Source organism: Impatiens glandulifera, chromosome 1, assembly GCF_907164915.1.
Source record: "Impatiens glandulifera chromosome 1, dImpGla2.1, whole genome shotgun sequence".
Classification (NCBI taxonomy): Eukaryota; Viridiplantae; Streptophyta; class Magnoliopsida; order Ericales; family Balsaminaceae; genus Impatiens; species Impatiens glandulifera.
In genome coordinates, this window is record NC_061862.1 from 83,067,601 (window position 1) to 83,086,725 (window position 19,125).

Sequence of the window (19,125 nt, forward strand, 5' to 3'; positions counted from 1 at the left end):
TAAATTTTAAAATTTCTGAAATTGTGGAAATAAATGAGCAATAAGATTAACATTCAGGAAAGTATAACTAAAACAAATTGTATTTAAGATAACATGGAGGGCTATAAAAAACATAATTAAAATGTAAGGATAAATATGAAAATAAGTTTTCAATGTAAAAACATAAATGAAAATATTAGGATAAATATGGAAGATATATTTTTATACAGGGTTGTAACTGGTTCAACTAGGTACAAGTTTGTAACTAGTTTGAAGTATAAATTATATAACTTGTAAATATTATTTATATAAGATATTCAACCAAACATTTAATTAAATTTACTATTAGTATTATTATATTATGCCTACAGTTTAATCCCTCTTAACAAACACTGCCTTAAAATTCACTAAGCAAACCTATTTTTGCAATTAAATAAATTGATACAAATTTTAAAATTGAAAATTCACCTATTAAGAATCGACTTAAAATATCAAAACGTTACGAGTTCAATTCTATCTAAAAGTGTTTTGAAATGTAGCAGAGACCAAGAGGCCATGACTGAGTCATGGCGTGTGCTCGTTCTACTTAATTCAAAAATAAAATTAAAATAATAATAATTTTGAATTTATAAATATATTTATTGACATTCTTCACCGAATCAAGGTCCAACATATAATTATCGGTCCAAAAGACATGCATACAGCAATTAAAAAATAATGATTTAAATTGGGTAAAATTTTCAAATTGTTTTTTATTTTCCATATTTGACCTAACAAATGATCAAAATAGTCAAAATTTTGGAAAAAAAAAATCAATTTAAATGGTATCAATATCCAACAACACAGCAAGAAAACATGTGTTTGTGTTTGAATAATTGGATAAAAAAAATTAAGAGAGAAAATATAGAACTTTTCCTTATGCCTATAATAGTTTTGAAATTATAAAATAAATATACTTTCACTTTTGAGTTCTTTCAATGTGAGTGTTTATTTGAATTTCCACTAAATTTTCTATGAAACTACAATGATATATTTGTCAAAATTCATTAACATATAGATATTGTGTGCTATTCATTAAAACAATTTTACAAAAGCCATGAAACAAAGAAAGTAATGTTCTAATTCTAAATTGTGTTTAATAATGAGTATGTATTCTAATGTAAATCTTAAAGTCATATCAATAACAATTAATAAAAAAAAACTTATTTTCATTCCATTCTAGATATTAGTCAATTCTATTGTATTACTGGCAAAAAGAGAAATATGTAGGTCTATATAAAGAAAATTAGCTAAAAATTTAAATAAATAACGAGATTATCAAAAAAAGATAGTGAGCAGGGCAATCTGAATGAAGTTTGGCATCATATTGACATTCCCTTTTCCTTAGGTGTTCTTCCTTGCAGCGTAAACTTTGTAAGAAGCAAGCCCAACTACACCGACTGCTGCTCCAACTATAGTTGCAGTAAATATCAAATTCATTAGCAACTTCAACAAAAATATGATACATTTTCAAATCACTTTCCCCACATACACCAAACAAAAAAGAACTCATTTCAGGCTTTGTTTGATAAAGGGTTATTTGAATTTTATTCAAATAAACACTTATCCCATCATCAATCAAAACTTCAAATCATCCTCTTATTTTTTATAACATTTTAAAATATTAAATACAAAAGGATATTTTAGTAAATGAACCAAAATAATATATTTCTCGTCAAACAAGACGACACACATGTTTTTTTACTTTCTAAAAAAAGAAAACATTAAGGGTATTATTGCATGTCCATAAAACAATAGCTGAACTGATATGGAGTATCTATTTGATTGGAGAAAAAGTAATATGGATGGCATCTGTATCATTTGCACAAAAATCAATATATATATACTCAAATAAAATGGGATAAAGTTTGATTTTGTGAACAAAATGAAAAGATATTGAAGCAAGAACAATCTTGAATCCTGGTTACCTGACACAAAAACCAGGGATCGATTCATTAGCCTATGATATTGCTTCCGACATCTTCCAGCTTCTGTTTCAGGAATGCTCTTATGTGGATTCTCTGCAGCTCTCACTATGCTTCTATATATATTATTGAAATCACCCAGCTTTGTGCTTACAGGTATTGGAGGCTCTATACCCATATCATGGCTTACCTACCAAAATGAAATTTTCCTTTTACTTGCCTATATTACAGTTTAAAAGAAAACATTGTAAGCTAACTAGGCAATATTACATAAGTAGAAATAAACAAATTATAATATTTCTTCTGTAAAATTTTAAACAGTTGTTTTTTTCTCTGCCTTGAAATATTTTGATTGATGATTGAATCATTACCTCATATATTTACAGATTTAGTATCCAAACAATAAAGTAAAAAATAAAAATAAAAACTACTAATGCAAAATTTGATAAGAATGTTATCTTCACTTTCACTCTTATCAAATCAACATTTTTTTTAGATTTCTGTACACTTCATACTTACTGTTTTAGTAAAAGGACAGACATTTTATTCATCCGATTTTGACAATCTGCAAGTTTAAGAAAAATGCTGCATGGTATGAAAATGATTTATTATTACCCTAGTTGATTCATGAATCTCAGATGGAAATCGATCGAGGTCATCCTTAGCTGCAATAATGAGACAAGGAACCTCATAACTGGTAGCTTCTCCATGACTAGCGACATCAACAAGCATTTGTGTTGCTTTGATCCACGAAGACTCCTTTGAACTGCAGCAAGAAAACAAGGCAAAAAGAAATAACAAAATCATTAAAGAAAGCATAACTCGCTTCAGGAGAATATGTGAAAAACAACAGATTTCCGATGTTATCTATAGACAAAAAAAATTGTTCTTTTAAATTTAGGAAGCTGGAATGACCCCCCAGTCATGACTTCCACTTCAACTTAAGGTGTTTTAAGTGGGAATCGAACCCGTGACATTTAGTCTATTAGGAACCACTATTGCCACTTGAGCTACTTTAGTGGGTTATGAAGAGAAAATATATTTTCTATAGTGAAAGGTGTATTTTATGGAGCAATAACAAACATAAATTGTCATAATAATCTTTTCCTAAAAATATATTTTGCCAGAAATTACACCTTAATTTTTTATAACCAAAGTAATTGGCAACCCCTAAACCAAAATTCACAATAACCTTTTCCTAGAATAGCTTTTACTAACAAATACACCCTAATTTTTTTTAACCAAAGTAAATGGTAACACCAGAACCAAAATCTACAATAATTATGAAAAACAACTTTTCTTATTCATCCTTCTATAGATCCAACTTCAAAGAGTTTAATGCAAATTACAATGAAAACAAGTTAATAGATGAATAACCTTTTCTGGCTTAAAGGATAAAGTTAATTCATCAAACTTGTTCGTGAATTCATGCAGCATGGTTAAGTAATGCATAAATCATCATGATTCAAAACCAGGGTGGTTGATTACCTGTCATGGACAAATATAGCTATATCACAGTCTGCCAATCCATCTTATCTTTGTAAGAGTTTATTAATGTCATCTTCAGGTATCTCCCGGAATACAAGAATTTTATTCGTTCCCTATAAAAAAAAATCATCTAATTAAAATACTTGATGATCAGTTACAGGATGAAAAGAACAAATAAGCACTTAAAAATTAATGGAGTTCTATTTTGTTTTGGGTTTAGAATCTAAATATCTCTGCAAATATCATAACTCAATATAATATAATAATATCTAATATTATTAACACACATCCTTCAATCCAAGTTAATAAGGTTTACACTCACTTGAATTTACAACATAATTTCAGGTTTTAACATTACCAATGTTTTTGCTTCTCGCACTATAGGTCTATTGATCGTCTCTTAAAGATAAAATAGACATTTCCTTGGAATAATTTGTACTCTCATGCTTGCTTCAAACACGCCAAAATTCTTTTGGGGTGAAGTCATACTCAATCATTTACATCATCAACTGTATGCCTCTTGAGTCATTCACTTCAATAGCCCAACCCAAGTACTACTCAAATCCTACTCAATACCAAAGTCATTTATTCAGATCTTCCCACCAAACTATCTGTATCTATTTCATTAGTTCACAACCATAGCATACTCAATCAAACGCCTATTGTAATGTCAAAATCACCGCGTCCCCTTTATTTGTGAAAAGAGAATGATTTAAGCAGGCAGAAATGCAGCTATGTTTTTCAGGGCCTATCACGTGTTTTATTTTTAAAACCAAACTAAGAAAATGTATAAGAGTTTGACTCTGTTTTGGAAAAGATTTTGGACAGCATAAATATCCAGAACAAAGGAAGTTGAATACTACCAATATTACAAGCTGGAAATATATCTCCAAACACACCCATAGGATGATAAGGAGAAAAAAAAATAACACGGCTAGGACAAAATCAAATAAATTTTTGTTCTAATAATTGGAAATTTTGCATCCATACATCACCACCCTTCAAAAGAAATCAAGTAATGACATTAGAACCAACAAACTAGTCTTAAGTTCTCTATTCAGAAATGCTTAGACAACAGACATATACCTAAACATGCAATACTGATAGCTACCACTAGCCTCAATAAATTATATAACTTCCTTAGACGGAAATAAGAACATGATAAATTAAAGTTGAGAACCTTCAATATTTTATTTTACAAGTTGGAAATATTCTTACACATTCAGGAGAAAGGAATTATCAGCATATTTCCTAGACTTTTCACATCTATCACGGGTATTACTAAATCAATTTAAATAATATATTATAAAATCATTAAAATGACATGAATTTAAGGTTCTTACCCCAGGTTGGCTGACAACATTAGCTGTGTATCTAGGATCATTATCTGTTGCAGTGTATGCATCATCGAAAGGCCTGCATTTGACAAGGTAGAGAATAGCACAATAAAAGACTGAACACAAGATGAGCCTAGGACATGAACCAATGTAAGTGTATCAAGCATGGAAAAGAATGAAGACCTTCCAATGAAAGTGTTGAAATTGAGTTGATGGGTCAGGCCCAATTAAATAGGCCCAATTAACTAAAGTGTCAAAGGCTTAAGTTTGTTAAGTTAGTTAGGACAAGTTGTTTATGTATATATATATGAGTAATTCACACAAGAGGGTTAGAGATTTCAGAGGTGTGAGTGATATATATAAAGAACGAGGTGTAACTGAAACGTTTAATTGTGATAGTGGAATCGAGTTCGTAACAGAGCTCGACGGAGACGTAGACCATCTTTTTTGGGTCGAACTCCGATATCAAATCTTGTGTTGTTTTATTGGTTTCTTGCTGTTATATTTCTTAGTTCTTTGATTGATTAGGAGGGAAATTCCCTACAGTGGTATCAGAGCTCGGTTTGGGCAAGATTAGAATCAATCTTGAAGAATCTTGAGGAATCTTGGAAAGGTCTTTAATGCTGGCTAGTGATACGGATAAGGAAGATTCCGACTCAGGCGCAGAAGAGACAAAGTGGACAAGGTTCAATATTATACAAGAAAGAGATCAACACAGAAAACGGCACCTTGGGAATTCCAGTGGCAGTCCATCTCAAGCATGAAGACTGACATTGACAAGTTCGATGGCAATGGAGATTTTCGCATTTGGCAGCGGAAAATCAGGGCTCTCTTGGCACAGCAGCATCTTCTGCGAACTCTAGAAGAACCAGTCTCGTGGCCAATGGAGATGAATAAAGATCAAAAGATCGAGATGACAGAGACAGCGATTGGTACAATCATTTTTCATCTTTCAGATTCTGTAATCCGGTTGATAGACAATGAGAAGACTCCGGCATCGATGTGGAGGCGCCTAGACGAGCTGTTCCAATCCAAATCTTTGATCAACAAGATTTACTTGAAAGAAAGGTTGTTCACTTACAAGATGATGCAAGAAAAGACTCTTACTCAAAATCTTGATGAGTTCTTGAAACTCAATATCGAGTTGGCAAATTCAGGCGAGAACGAAGCAATGAGCAATGAAAACCAGGCAATAATAATCCTCAACTCTCTTCCCGAATCCTACAAGGAAGTCCGTAATGCGATCAAATATGGACGAACAAGTATCACTCTTGAAGAGGTGATTTCAGCGTTAAAGTCGAGAGAGTTGGAATTAAGAACAGAAAAGAAAGCGAGTTCGAATGGTGAGAATTACATGGCCAAAGGGAAAAACTTCTTCAAAGGGCAACCTCGCACCAATAACAAATCGAAAGACAAGAAAAGCAAAACATCACAATCTGAATCTACGGAAACAAGAAAATGCTATCATTGTGGAAAGGTTGGTCATCTTCGAAACCACTGCTATAGCTGGCTAAAAGATAACAAGAAAAAGCAAGTGGAGACTAAAGAAACAGCGAATTATGGTGATGGCTATGATAGTGGAGAGGTCTTAATGGCGTCAATGGAAGATACTAGGAGGGACTGGGTTCTTGATTCCGGTTGTACTTTCCACATGACGTACAGAAAAGATTGGATCTCTAATTTCCAGAAACTGAGTGGTTGCAAGGTGCTGATGGGAAATAGCAATGCATGTCAAGTAGAAGGTATTGGAGATGTCAGCATAAAAATGTTCGATGGTGTTGTAAGAGTTCTGAAACAAGTCAGGTTCGTGCCTCAGCTGTCACGAAACCTCGTCTCTCTCGGGATTCTTGATGACTTGGGATACACAAATCAGATAGTGTCGGGGAAGATGAAGATAATGAAGGAAAACAGGTTAATGATGCAAGGTATCAAACAAGAAGGTTTGTATCAGCTGATTGGTGAGACTGTGTCGAGACAGTCTGCATTTGTAGTTTCAGATAAAGACAAGAAGGCCACGATATGGCATCGGAGGCTCGGTCACATCAGTGAGAAGGGTTTGCAGATTCTCAGCGACAAGAATATATTAGGCTCAGATAGAGTTAAGGGTCTAAACTTTTGCGAGCATTGCGTGTTAGGCAAGCAGCATCGGCAGAAATTTAAGACCGGGGTTCATAAGTCTAAGGGCGTGTTGGAGTATGTCCATTCAGACTTATGGGGTCCTGAGAAAACATCGACGCATGGAGGTAACTCGTATTTCTTGTCAATCGTAGATGATTATTCTCGTAAAGTATGGGTTTATCTATTGAAACACAAAAGTGATGCTTTTGAGAAATTCAAAACATGGCAGACTTTGGTTGAGAATCTGACAGGTAGAAAATTAAAGATCCTAAGAACAGATAATGGGTTAGAGTTTTGCAACGAAGTGTTTGATAGTCATTGTCGTGAGCTAGGGGTTCAAAGACATAGAACAGTTCGATCCACACCCCAGCAAAACGGAGTTGCTGAGCGAATGAATCGGACTTTGTTAGATAAGTCTCGATGCATGCTTTTCGGGGCAGGTTTGTCCAAGTCCTTCTGGGGAGAAGCTGTAATGACAGCAGCATATTTGGTGAATCGATGTCCGTCGACAGCAATTGAGTTCAAAACTCCTGAAGAATTTGGACAAGTAAGCCTCCAGATTTGTCTCATCTTAGACCATTTGGATGTACAGACTTCGCTCATCAAAAAGAATGCAAGTTAGAGCCAAGAAGTGTGAAATGTGTGTTTCTTGGGTATCCTCAAGGAGTGAAAGGTTATAGGCTGTGGTTAAAACAGTCTGGTGGTTTTAAAACCATAAACAGCAGAGACGTAGTATTCAATGAAGAAGAGTTTGTGTGTCTCTCTCAGAATCAATCTAATCAAGGTGACTTGGGTAAAAGCGAGCAGGGGACTGGTCAAGTGGAGAGTAATGCAGGGGATCATGGTCAGGTGGAGCCATTGATTTCAGATCAAAACACTGAAATGGTTGCTGATAATCAGGAAGAATTTACTGGTACAGATGTTGAACCTGTTGTGGCACAAGACGAGGAAATTACAGCTCAGTCGGAAGCTAGTTATCAACTCGCAAGGGACAGGGAAAGGAGGCAACCAAAACCCATCCAGAGGTATGGGTTCTCAGCTTATACCGATATGTTGGCATATGCGTTTATGACAGCAGTTGAGTTAGACAAAACTGAGCCGGAAGATTTCAAAGAGGCTTTGAGTTCTAGTGATAGATCCAAGTGGATGGAAGCTATGAAGGAAGAAATGAATTCACTTTATAAGAATTCAACTTGGGAGATTGTTTCAAGGCCTGTCAAACAATCTGTAATCAAGTGCAGGTGGATCTATAAGATCAAGGAAGGTATTTCGATTCAGGAGGGGGTCAAATACAAAGCAAGATTAGTTGCTAAAGGGTTCTCTCAAAAGGAAGTAGTGGACTATAATGAGATCTTCTCACCAGTTGTTAAGTACAAAACCATTCGGATAATGCTCTCGCTGGTAACTCAGTTCGATCTTGAGTTAGAACAGATGGATGTTAAGACTGCGTTTCTTCATGGAAATTTAGAGGAAACCATCTACATGGAGCAGCCAGAAGGGTTCAAAGTTCAGCAAGAGAAGAACATGGTGTGTTTGCTTAGGAAGTCGTTGTATGGACTCAAACAATCACCAAGGCAGTGGTATTTACGGTTTGATGCGTTTATTACTCAACAAGGCTTTATGAGGAGTAGATATGATACTTGTTTATACTTTAGAGGGAAGAATATACTTGAAGCTGATTATCTTCTGTTATATGTAGATGATATGCTACTAATCAGCAAAGAAGCTTCAAGTGTGAAGAAGTTGAAAATTGTTCTAAGTTCCGAGTTCGATATGAAGGATTTAGGCAAAGCTGCTAAGATTCTTGGGATAAGGATTAAGAGAGACAGGAAGAATGGTGTAATGACTCTCAGCCAGCAAGGGTATCTCGAGAAGGTGATTGACAAGTTCGAAATTCGAGGAGCCAAGCCAGCAAAGTTGCCGATCACGAATCAGTATCTGATGTCGTCTGTGAACTCGGCAAAAACCAGGTCAGATCAGACTTACATGGAAAAGATTATGTATTCAAGTGCAGTTGGGTCTGTGATGTACTCAATGGTCTGTACCAGGTCAGACTTGGCACATGCGATTAGTGTCTTGAGCAGGTTTATGGCGAGTCCAGGCCGTGAACATTGGCTCGCAATGAAGTGGTTACTAAGATACATAGCCTCGACTACTAATGTGGGGATATGTTACAAGAAAAGAAGTGGTGTAGAGGTTAGTGTAATTGGTTACGTGGACTCAGACTATGCAGGAGATAAAGACTCAAGGAAATCAACTTCGGCTTTCTATTTTTTGGTGAACGGTAACTGTATCATTTGGAAGAGCCAGTTGCAATCAGTAGTGGCCTTATCAACAACAAAAGCCGAATATATCGCAGCAACTGAAGCTGTAAAGTAAGCAATGTGGATTCAGGGTCTGCTGCAAGAACTAAAGGTGTTCGAAGGACCTGCGACGGTGTTCACAGATAGCCAAAGTGCACTACACTTGTGCAAGAATCCCGTGTTCCATGACAGAACAAAACACGTGGATATCAAGCACCATTTCATTCGAGAGAAGATAGCACAAGGGGTGGTGTCAATCAACAAGGTTGGAACAGAAGATAACCCGTCTGATGTTGGAACCAAGGTACTACCTCTAAGTAAATTCAGACATTGTTTGGATTTGCTTAGAGTTCAAGAGATTTAGTGCAATAAAGGCTTCGAGCAATGAAGTGATGAACATATTCGATTTCACTAGAACAAGAGAAGGACCCTTCAACCCAAGGTGGAGATTGTTGAAATTGAGTTGATGGGTCAGGCCCAATTAAATAGGCCCAATTAACTAAAGTGTCAAAGGCTTAAGTTTGTTAAGTTAGTTAGGACAAGTTGTTTATATATATATATATGAGTAATTCACACAAGAGGGTTAGAGATTTCAGAGGTGTGAGTGATATATATAAAGAACGAGGTGTAACTGAAACGTTTAATTGTGATAGTGGAATCGAGTTCGTAACAGAGCTCGACGGAGACGTAGACCATCTTTTTTGGGTCGAACTCCGATATCAAATCTTGTGTTGTTTTATTGGTTTCTTGCTGTTATATTTCTTAATTCTTTGATTGATTAGGAGGGAAATTCCCTACAGAAAGAATTCATCAAGGCAGATTTCCCAGCCATTTTGGCCCAAAAACAAAACATTGGTATACACTCCTATCTGATTGTTGGTTTTTACGATCCAACCGTCTTCTTCGTGTGACACGGATGGCAGAGGTTGGGTCACCAGTATATCCAAGATATACGAGATACTCCACACTTCGGATTGGATCAATAAGTGTCATTAGGGCCCACTGAATGTCAAACATTTAAATATGAAGAGAATCAGTCCATGAACATAAAAAATAATTATACGCATGTGCATGAGAAATTCATGGCTTTCTATGATTCAACACATTACCAGATCATAGAATACTAACTCTCCTCAAAAAATCTGAATTATGTTACCAAGTAGGATGTCTGCTAGGATTTCAACTTTTGTTATTCACTTTAAGCTAGTAGTTACTCATTTAGCTATATTTGAAACATCTAACATTAAAGATTGCCCAATGTGGGATAATACCGTGATATAAGGTCAAACTAAGGTCCAAAACAAGCATTATATCATGGTACATATAGTAGCAAACAATAAAGTACAGTGAAACGACCTCACCGAGTAGGCATCAAGTGAAACACAAAGAGAAGAGAATCAAGGCTTCAGCTTTCAACCTTCTAGTTATTTATGATGAACACTTACTAATTCAAACTTATGATTGGGAGATTTACATTGATCATCTTCTCAGATGACTAATTCAACATTGTTTGGAAGATGATAACATATTAAAATACACCAAATATTTAGTTCAGCTAAAATATTTTAACAACAATAAAAGATAACATTCACTAGTAACTTCAGGTTCTCAATAAAATCAACAGATGTTTGAACCACAATATAATCTTCATAATAATTAGAGAGAACATATTTCTACCTATTTTATTATTTACAACATGTTTTACATCCATAGAATAAAAGCATATTAAATGAGGCAAGAAATTATGGAAGATTGCAAGCATAAGAAAGAAAAAGTAAAAATAAATCTGAAAATTAGCAAAAAGGCATTCAGGAAACATACCTCTGACAAGAACCCATCAAGGGTCAGTCCACCCATGGCAGTCTTCTCAGCCGCATCTGCATACGGTGCTTCTTCCCAGGGACTGCATCTCAAAAATAAGTAGAGATGAGTGATGAAAGAAAAACATCAACAAAATATGATAGTGAATAAGCCACAATGGAGTGGAGTAGACAGATCCCGAAATAAAATTCCCATAAGTATTTTTTACATATTAGGAAAATAATCCCAGTAATACATGAACCATAAGACAGAGCTTAAATGTTGGCATGCAAAATAGTTGACCAAAGTTTTTTAGTAATGTCTTTTAAATGATTATGTGTAACAGGTATAGAAACTAGAGAGAGAAGATGGGACAATGGAGAATCAAGAAGAGACGATAGATTAAATGAGAAGAGAGATAAGAGTTACATTATTACAATCCTGGCTTCTACTATACCTCTCAGTATCTATTTATGGCTTGGCCAGTTACAGCAGTTAACTAAGTCAGCTGGTCTCTGGATAGTTATTTAAGTAAAGTTATCCGTTTTTTCTACTCTATCCCTTATATTACCTAGTATGTTCCCTCCTCATTTACTAGTGACATTTGACTAGAGATCTCATTCTTGACCAAATCTCTTTTTATGTGTGTCAATTTATACAGCTTGTGGAAGTGTGTTATAGTTAAAATCAGAGTCAAAAAGAGATGAGAAGACAAATAGACTTAGATGAGAAAATAGTAGAGTAAAGATGAGAAAGAATGATAGAGGTGAGGATACAGTGTGGATGTTACCAATGTTATTCCTATTCATAATGATTGCGATTATTTGGACGGTATTGAAGAGAACATGTTAAGAATATAGTGGTTTTGTTGTTCCCAGGGCATGAATCGAGTGATTTCCTAGGGCTTTTGGTTGGATTGTGTTGAGAGGATTATATTATGATATGTTTGATTAACTTTGATGTGGATGATGTGACTGACCATGGATAGCAATGTGATTATTAGTGGGAGCTAGCTTGTGTTTCTTTATTTTTGATGTTAGTGTTTGAAGCTCTCATCCTAGGAAGATTCATGTCCTATTGTCCAAAGGCTTTTCTTTCCTTTCTTTCTACTTTTGGATCGTTTCTTATTTGTATTGATGTCACAATTAGCAGAATTCATACATACATACATATATATATATATATATATATATGTATATAATTGCAAGCTTTAATGTCAAAAAAAAAAACATCATACCAAGTCTACTTAGCATGTCCACAACATTACAATATAAATACCTCGATCCTAAGAATCGCACCAAACTCAAAGGGAGAAAAATACCAATATTACATAAAGGATGAACAAACAACGTAGAGTAACATTGACTTGCAAGACAAAATTAAATACCTGTCTGGTGCTGTAGAAAAAAGATCTTCCAGCTCAGCATGTCGTAGGGCACCATCCTGGTAAGTGTATTTGTTTAGTCAAAAAGGAAACGGGAATAGTGGTAGCTAAATCATACCATTATTCAAATGCAATAGGAACACAGCAAATGGAAGCACAACCAGACATAATAAGTTACTTGCATACAAAACCATTGAGCAAAGAGCTTCCAGGTGAGAACTTTAAAGTTAATCAAATAACTTATGAGTTATGACATAGATTATATGCAAGTGCACAAAACATATGGAATACAAGATTGGGTACAATGGCACCATCTTGTTCTTATTCAGGCTAATACTTCCAAAAGAAAAATCATCTGAATTAAACAGATAAAAGTCATAGTATAACAAAAATAAAAATATATGTTCAATCAAGATATGAACAGAGTAAGATAAACTCTAGTTCATTAAGTAGCTCATGTACAGCCATGGCATAGTGAATACAGTCAAATAAGCAAGAGATAGATCAGCTATTAGTTAAAAAGTGACATGCTTTCAACTTTATAGTGAAGGATATATATATATATATATATATATATATATATATATATATATATATATATATATATATATATATATATATATATATATATATATATATATATATATATATATATATATATATATATATATATATAAAAGCAAGCAAATTATGCTTAGAAGTTCCAGAACAACATGATGCACCTGGAAGTTTCCGACTCCTTGGAAATTTCTCTTTCCCCCAAAAGTAAATAATAAATATGATAATCAAGTCTTTGGCAGCCTGAAGCATCTCAATATGCCCAAAACAAAATTATATTCACTTCAACAAAGCATAAGGTTGCTTAAATAAAATATTGAAACATACTGGATTCATATGAGGTTAGACTCCTGTATATGAACACTTTTAACATGACATGGAGATGATTAAGCAAAAATATTCATCTAAGATCTATCCACCAAAATTCAGCTAACATGCCAGGTGAATTCTAGTATACACCACTCAATTGTCCATGCACAAAAGGACATAGAAGAATATGACAGAAATAGAAAGAAACAAATCTACATCATCTAGGAGCATGCCAATAAATATAATACTATCATGTGTAAAGAGAATATGTGGTTATTACCCCATCAATGTCATACATCAAGAAGATTCCACGAAGAAAATCCATTGCTTCATTTGTCAGTTCCAGTCTCTACATTAATTAACACATTTATCAACAACTAGAAATACTAACTGCTTGCAACACACCAAAATAGTGGAGCACCAAGAGAGAATTAAGGAGTTAGACTCAATGAATGATAATAATAAGATTTACAACAAGCATTGCAAGAAAGAAAAATAAAATTCTATAATAAAGTTGAAACTAGAAGGCCTCTGAACAAGTTTGCATATGTGTGCAGAACTTGAGGAAATAAGGTAACGCTTTTGGTCAATTCAATTTGGTGTCCAACATGGTAAGGTAAGTCCTCCTTTCCAATGGTCATCACGTGAATGAAGCTGCATATATCAACACGTCTATCTATTCTTTTTAACCAGGGTTTCCCTAGAGAAGGTTAACTATCCTACTGTCATTACCCCCCACTTCAATGAAAGTACTTAAGTGAGATTCAAACTTGCAACCTAAGCCTGTGAAGTCCAAACCCTATCCATTTAAACTACTATGGGTTGGTGCATCAACACCTCTATCTACTAACTGCAGACAAAGAATAAATAGAAAACTAACCTTGACGCTTAGAATCACTTCTAGTACTCCAATTACGAAACTAAAAATAAAGCTTAAGGCAACAATGAAAGTGAAGCATGTGATAGAATGGTGTTTATGTGTATAACAAAATCCAAGTGTGTTATGGGTGAGAGCTATGCCCATGTAAAAATGTACTTGCAGCAAGCATGGGAGATCTAGAATAAACAATATGAACCAAAACATAACTAGAAGCATTCATCAGTACTACCACTGTAAAGGGGATAGGAATGGATTCTTGATCCTCAATCATGAGTTTACCTGATCAGGTGTGTGCTTGATTGGGCCCGGAAGCTGATCATCACTAAGTCGGATATCATTATTATATCCAAACTTGCGAAGGACAGTCCATGTCTCAAGGCGGCCCTTCTCAATGAATATTGCGTGGAGAAAAAGGAAGCCTGACAACGTCAGGCCTCGATCATTTACACCCTCTGGCAGTTTTTCTTGAACAACTCTCTTGACACCCACAATTTCAGAAGGTGGGAGTGGAGCATTGAAACATTTGATCTGTTAAAAACAATCATGAAGATAAGTATACACCACAACATATGATCACATTCACACTATTTCATAATGCATACTAAAGTAAGTGTCAAGGAGGACAAGAAGACATATTTATTTTGTATATTATTTGAATGGGATGGTTTGTACATTGAAGGTATCTATATATACAATCCTTCTTTAGACATTCAGGGAAATAAAGACAATTAATCAAATATGCAATTAAAGCAATGGTAACCTTTAGATTCCTGGTATGTGGATTGCTCACATATTTTCATATCTTATGCACTCCCCTGAAGTTGGATTGTTCATGTTGTACATTCTCAACTTGCCATGTAGCTATTCAAAGTTGATTAATTGGAGCGCATGAGTATGTCAGCTATTTGTTGTTGTGATGGAATATATGTGAGTCCACATTTTTGTTCGCCTCATTAAATTAAGTGTTTGTCAAGTTCTATGTGCTTTGCTCTATTGTGGTGAACCAAATTCTTGGCAAAGATCATGGCTGCTTGATTAACACAGCAATTTTACTACCTTTTCCATGAAAATTCCAATTCCATTCATTATTCTTTAGAACCACAATTTTGTAGTGCAAGAGTATAAATTAAGCTTTGCAATACTTCAATCGATTACACAAGAATTGAGGTGGGTGATGACTTCTGAAATCAAGAAAGTACCTGATTTGAAGCAAAGTAGTCTTTGGATTTGTTGACATGGCCGGCCATTGGGTGAGGCCAGCTAGGTGGCTGCCTAGGGCTAACCCTCCCACCGGCACCCAAATAAAATTAAAAAAGAGTGCACTAACAAGGTTTGAACCCTAGACTACAATATGTGGTAACATGACATTTAATAAACTAGACTGGGTTATTTGTTAATCATGATACAAAACTATTATATTTATTGAATATAACCTAAAACATATGTAGTGAAATAAAAAACATGAACAAATATATTTTTTCGCTTAGGGTACCCCAAACCTTAGGGCCGCTACTGTTTATTGATTTTGAGAACTTTAATGGATGGGTGGAATTGTGTTGGATCATGAGAATTTTTCGAAAATGAGACATGCAACACATTTTTCTTTCACCAAAACATAAGGTGTGGGAAGTTTTCTCTCTTCCTTCACTTCAGGAAGGTCAGATGAGATCCTATTTTAAGCATCTTTCGTCAGAATCAGAAGGCAATGGTAACTGCTGTAAAACGACAGGTTGGTAAGCCTGATGATGTGTTATGGTTATCAACAAAGGTTATGAACCAACAATCCTTTGTGAGAGTTTTGACATGGTATTGCCTTCGAACATTACTATGAATGAGTGCAAAGGGTTTAGTGGTTTAGGCATTTTTTCTTCAGAAGGAAGTAATTAAGAAGATTTACTACTAAAAGAGAAATTACAATTATATAGGTTCACGTAGCTAGGTGAGTGTGACACACGTGAGGTAGAGTCCTCAATAAAACTATCATCCTCTGCAACCTGAAATTGACAATGATGTGGGAAAAATTCAACACGACATTTCATATCAACAGCTAGTTTACCAATGGATATAAATTAAACTCCAATGAGGGATCATAAATGATAGTTTTTAAATATGTTTCATTTTGAATTATCACTAGTGGTTTTGGGTCATACATGCGTTTGCGGATATGACTATCTTCATATGATTAGATGTCCCTAGTCAATGGTCCATCTACAGAAAGACTTGTTTTATTTTTGGAATCAATAAAATGCCTGAGTGGGCTATAAAGAATCCATGTAGGCAAACTCATCGTGAGACAAAATGGACTTTGATGGAATTTGTTTTTAGACAATTTAGCGCAAAGTTGTATTTGTTTATCCAGTGATGGTTTGTGCAGCAACATATGCTTGAGAATGTCAATCATACCTTTGCTTCAATCGCCATGGTTAACCCAACATTTTTCCTTTATGTGTCCAGCTTTGCAGTAGTGATCGCACCAAGGACAGTTGAGTCAGGATTGGTTTTCTTTTGGTTGTTGCTCATAGATCTCTCATGGAGGTGAGTTGAGTGAATAGAGAGGCATATAAAGGGATGGTTGGGCCAAACATGAGCCTTTAAAGTCTTTCTTATTGGCGAATTTAAGTAAACGCATTGAACAATTTAAGTATCAAAATTCATGAACGGGTGTTGTTAAGAAAGATGTTCAACCCGAACAATGTTTTGAATGTTTGTCGTTGTTCTATGACTTCTAATGGGTCTCAGCATCTATTTTGTTGATCCATTACGGCGGTTCAAAGATAACTTGTGGCCACATCTGGGACGAAGTGTGATCACCTTGTTAGAGGTATTGGATTCTTTGTTCAAATTCAAAGAGTTCAGAGGCGTTGTCGATTTAGGAGCATGTATCTGTCACCTCGTCCCAAATGTGTTTCATCATTTGTTGAAGGAGGGCATGCTCTCCAACTATGTTGGCCATTGAGTTTGGCAGTCACGACATCACGAGGTGTTCTAACATCCTAGATTTTGAATTTTGGGTTGTTCTAACATCATTTGTTGAAGGAGGGCGTGCTCTCCAACTACGTTGGCCATTGAGTTTGGCAGTCACGACATCACGAGGTGTTCTAACATCCTAGATTTTGAATTTTGGGTTGTCGGTCCGGGGTCTTTGAAGGTTTCAAGGACTTTCAGTGTCGATAAAAACAGTGGTTGTAAACATGGTGTTTGCTCATAGGCAAAGAGTTTTCGTTGAGTGTGCTATGATATAAATGAGGGTGTTTTGGAAATTGGAGGCGTTTTGGCAGTATACCATGGAGAAAATACAAACTATTAAGTACAAATCATGTCTTTTATATACAAGTCCAATGTAATGATTAGTACATTGAATGTATCATATATAGACAATTCTTCCTTGTACGATTATGGTAATAGACTACAACCAAAACAAATATTCTAACTACAGCCAAATTTGCAAATAAATCAATGGTAATCAACACATTATCTGTATATGGATTTGCTTACTTAGGCTTGTTCGGTATATATTTATTAGAATAAACCTGGGATTATTTAAAAAATCTTGATTAAAATGATTATAGAGTATTAATATATAATGATAAAATATTTTTTTTTTAAAGAAATAGAGGGTTTTTTTAGTATTTTGGTTAATGAATTGAGTGATGTGATTGATGAGAGAGTGGATAAAACGATGTTTGATTATATAAGGATTTTTTTAAAACCCAACCGGAGCAATTAGTTTTATATCTTCTACACATAGAGATATCCCCAAAAATAAAAATGGTTAAGTACCTGAAAATCATTCAATTCTGCGTCACTTAGTGCACCATCCCTGTCATGATCACAAAGAATGAATATCCGTTTTAGAGCCCTGACACAGCGTGGCTTCAAAGTTTGTGACTCCTTATCAAACAGTGGACCTGTAGGATGAAGTACTGCTTTCTGTGCATAATAAAAAACTTCAGGGATCTGCAAAACAAGGAATTGCATGAGGCAGTTAGTTTAAGTTGGATAATGGTTGTGATTAAAAATAATACATAAAATAAAAAGAACAAAAATAAGATGCCTAAAATGTAGGTGTTTTGGGTAGAAGTTATAATGATGTTATATAGAATTGACTTTGGATTTACCTTATATCAAACAAAGCTTAGGTTATTCAAAGAAGACAGCTGAACAAGCACTAGAAAAAGTAAGAAAATATACATATAGTAAATAAACACATATTTACCTCGGGGAACATTAAGCATATGAAGAAAATGCAGATGAATGCACAAGCACTCATGTCACATGTTAATAGAAACTTATGTCAATGGAAAGTCATTTTTAATACATGATACGGTGCATAAGTTACATTTATTTGAAAGCTCTTAGAATGAGTACCATGTAAAAGATACATCGTGAGTTTGGACCCAGAAGGTATGGTAAGGTCATAGACTTACTTACAGGAAGAAACACTAAGCATATTAGTTTAAATTTAAAGAAATAAGTAGATACCAAAAAAGACTTATTAATATTCTCTTACATTCAATCACAAAAAGAAAAATACTTAAAAGGTACCAAATCTTTTTAAGCAATGAAACAGAACCCGCTATCAGATCATTAACCATACCTGAATATGTTTATAAGCAGAGCATTCGATACAAGTTTCAATCTCTCGAAACTCCTGCATTATCGGTGACATTACCTGCTCCAATGTCACCGAATGTTGTTCATCTCTCAAATCCAGCTTGCAACCCACGACTATAACTGGAACCTTCACCTGCTCGAATACAAGCAATCTAAGTCAGTACTGAAAGATATTTGTATGAAATCAATAATGCAATAAGTTCTCAGACTAGTTTCCTTCTTCCAAAAACAAGAAAAAGAACAAATTGAAATTCCCCCAGTTCAAATAACATAATTTACTTGCAGACAGTACTCAGCTTTCAAACTGCTATATTTAACATACCAACCTCCATTCTTCGAAGTTCTGGCAGCCAGAAAGTACTCAATTTATTCAGAGTTTCCGGCTGGTCAC

General features: G+C 34.8%; 1 pseudogene; it reads right to left on the bottom strand.

The window, feature by feature from the left end:
• Positions 1-1,362: 1,362 nt before the first annotated feature.
• Positions 1,363-18,867, bottom strand: LOC124934510 (annotated as a pseudogene).
• Positions 18,868-19,125: the final 258 nt, after the last annotated feature.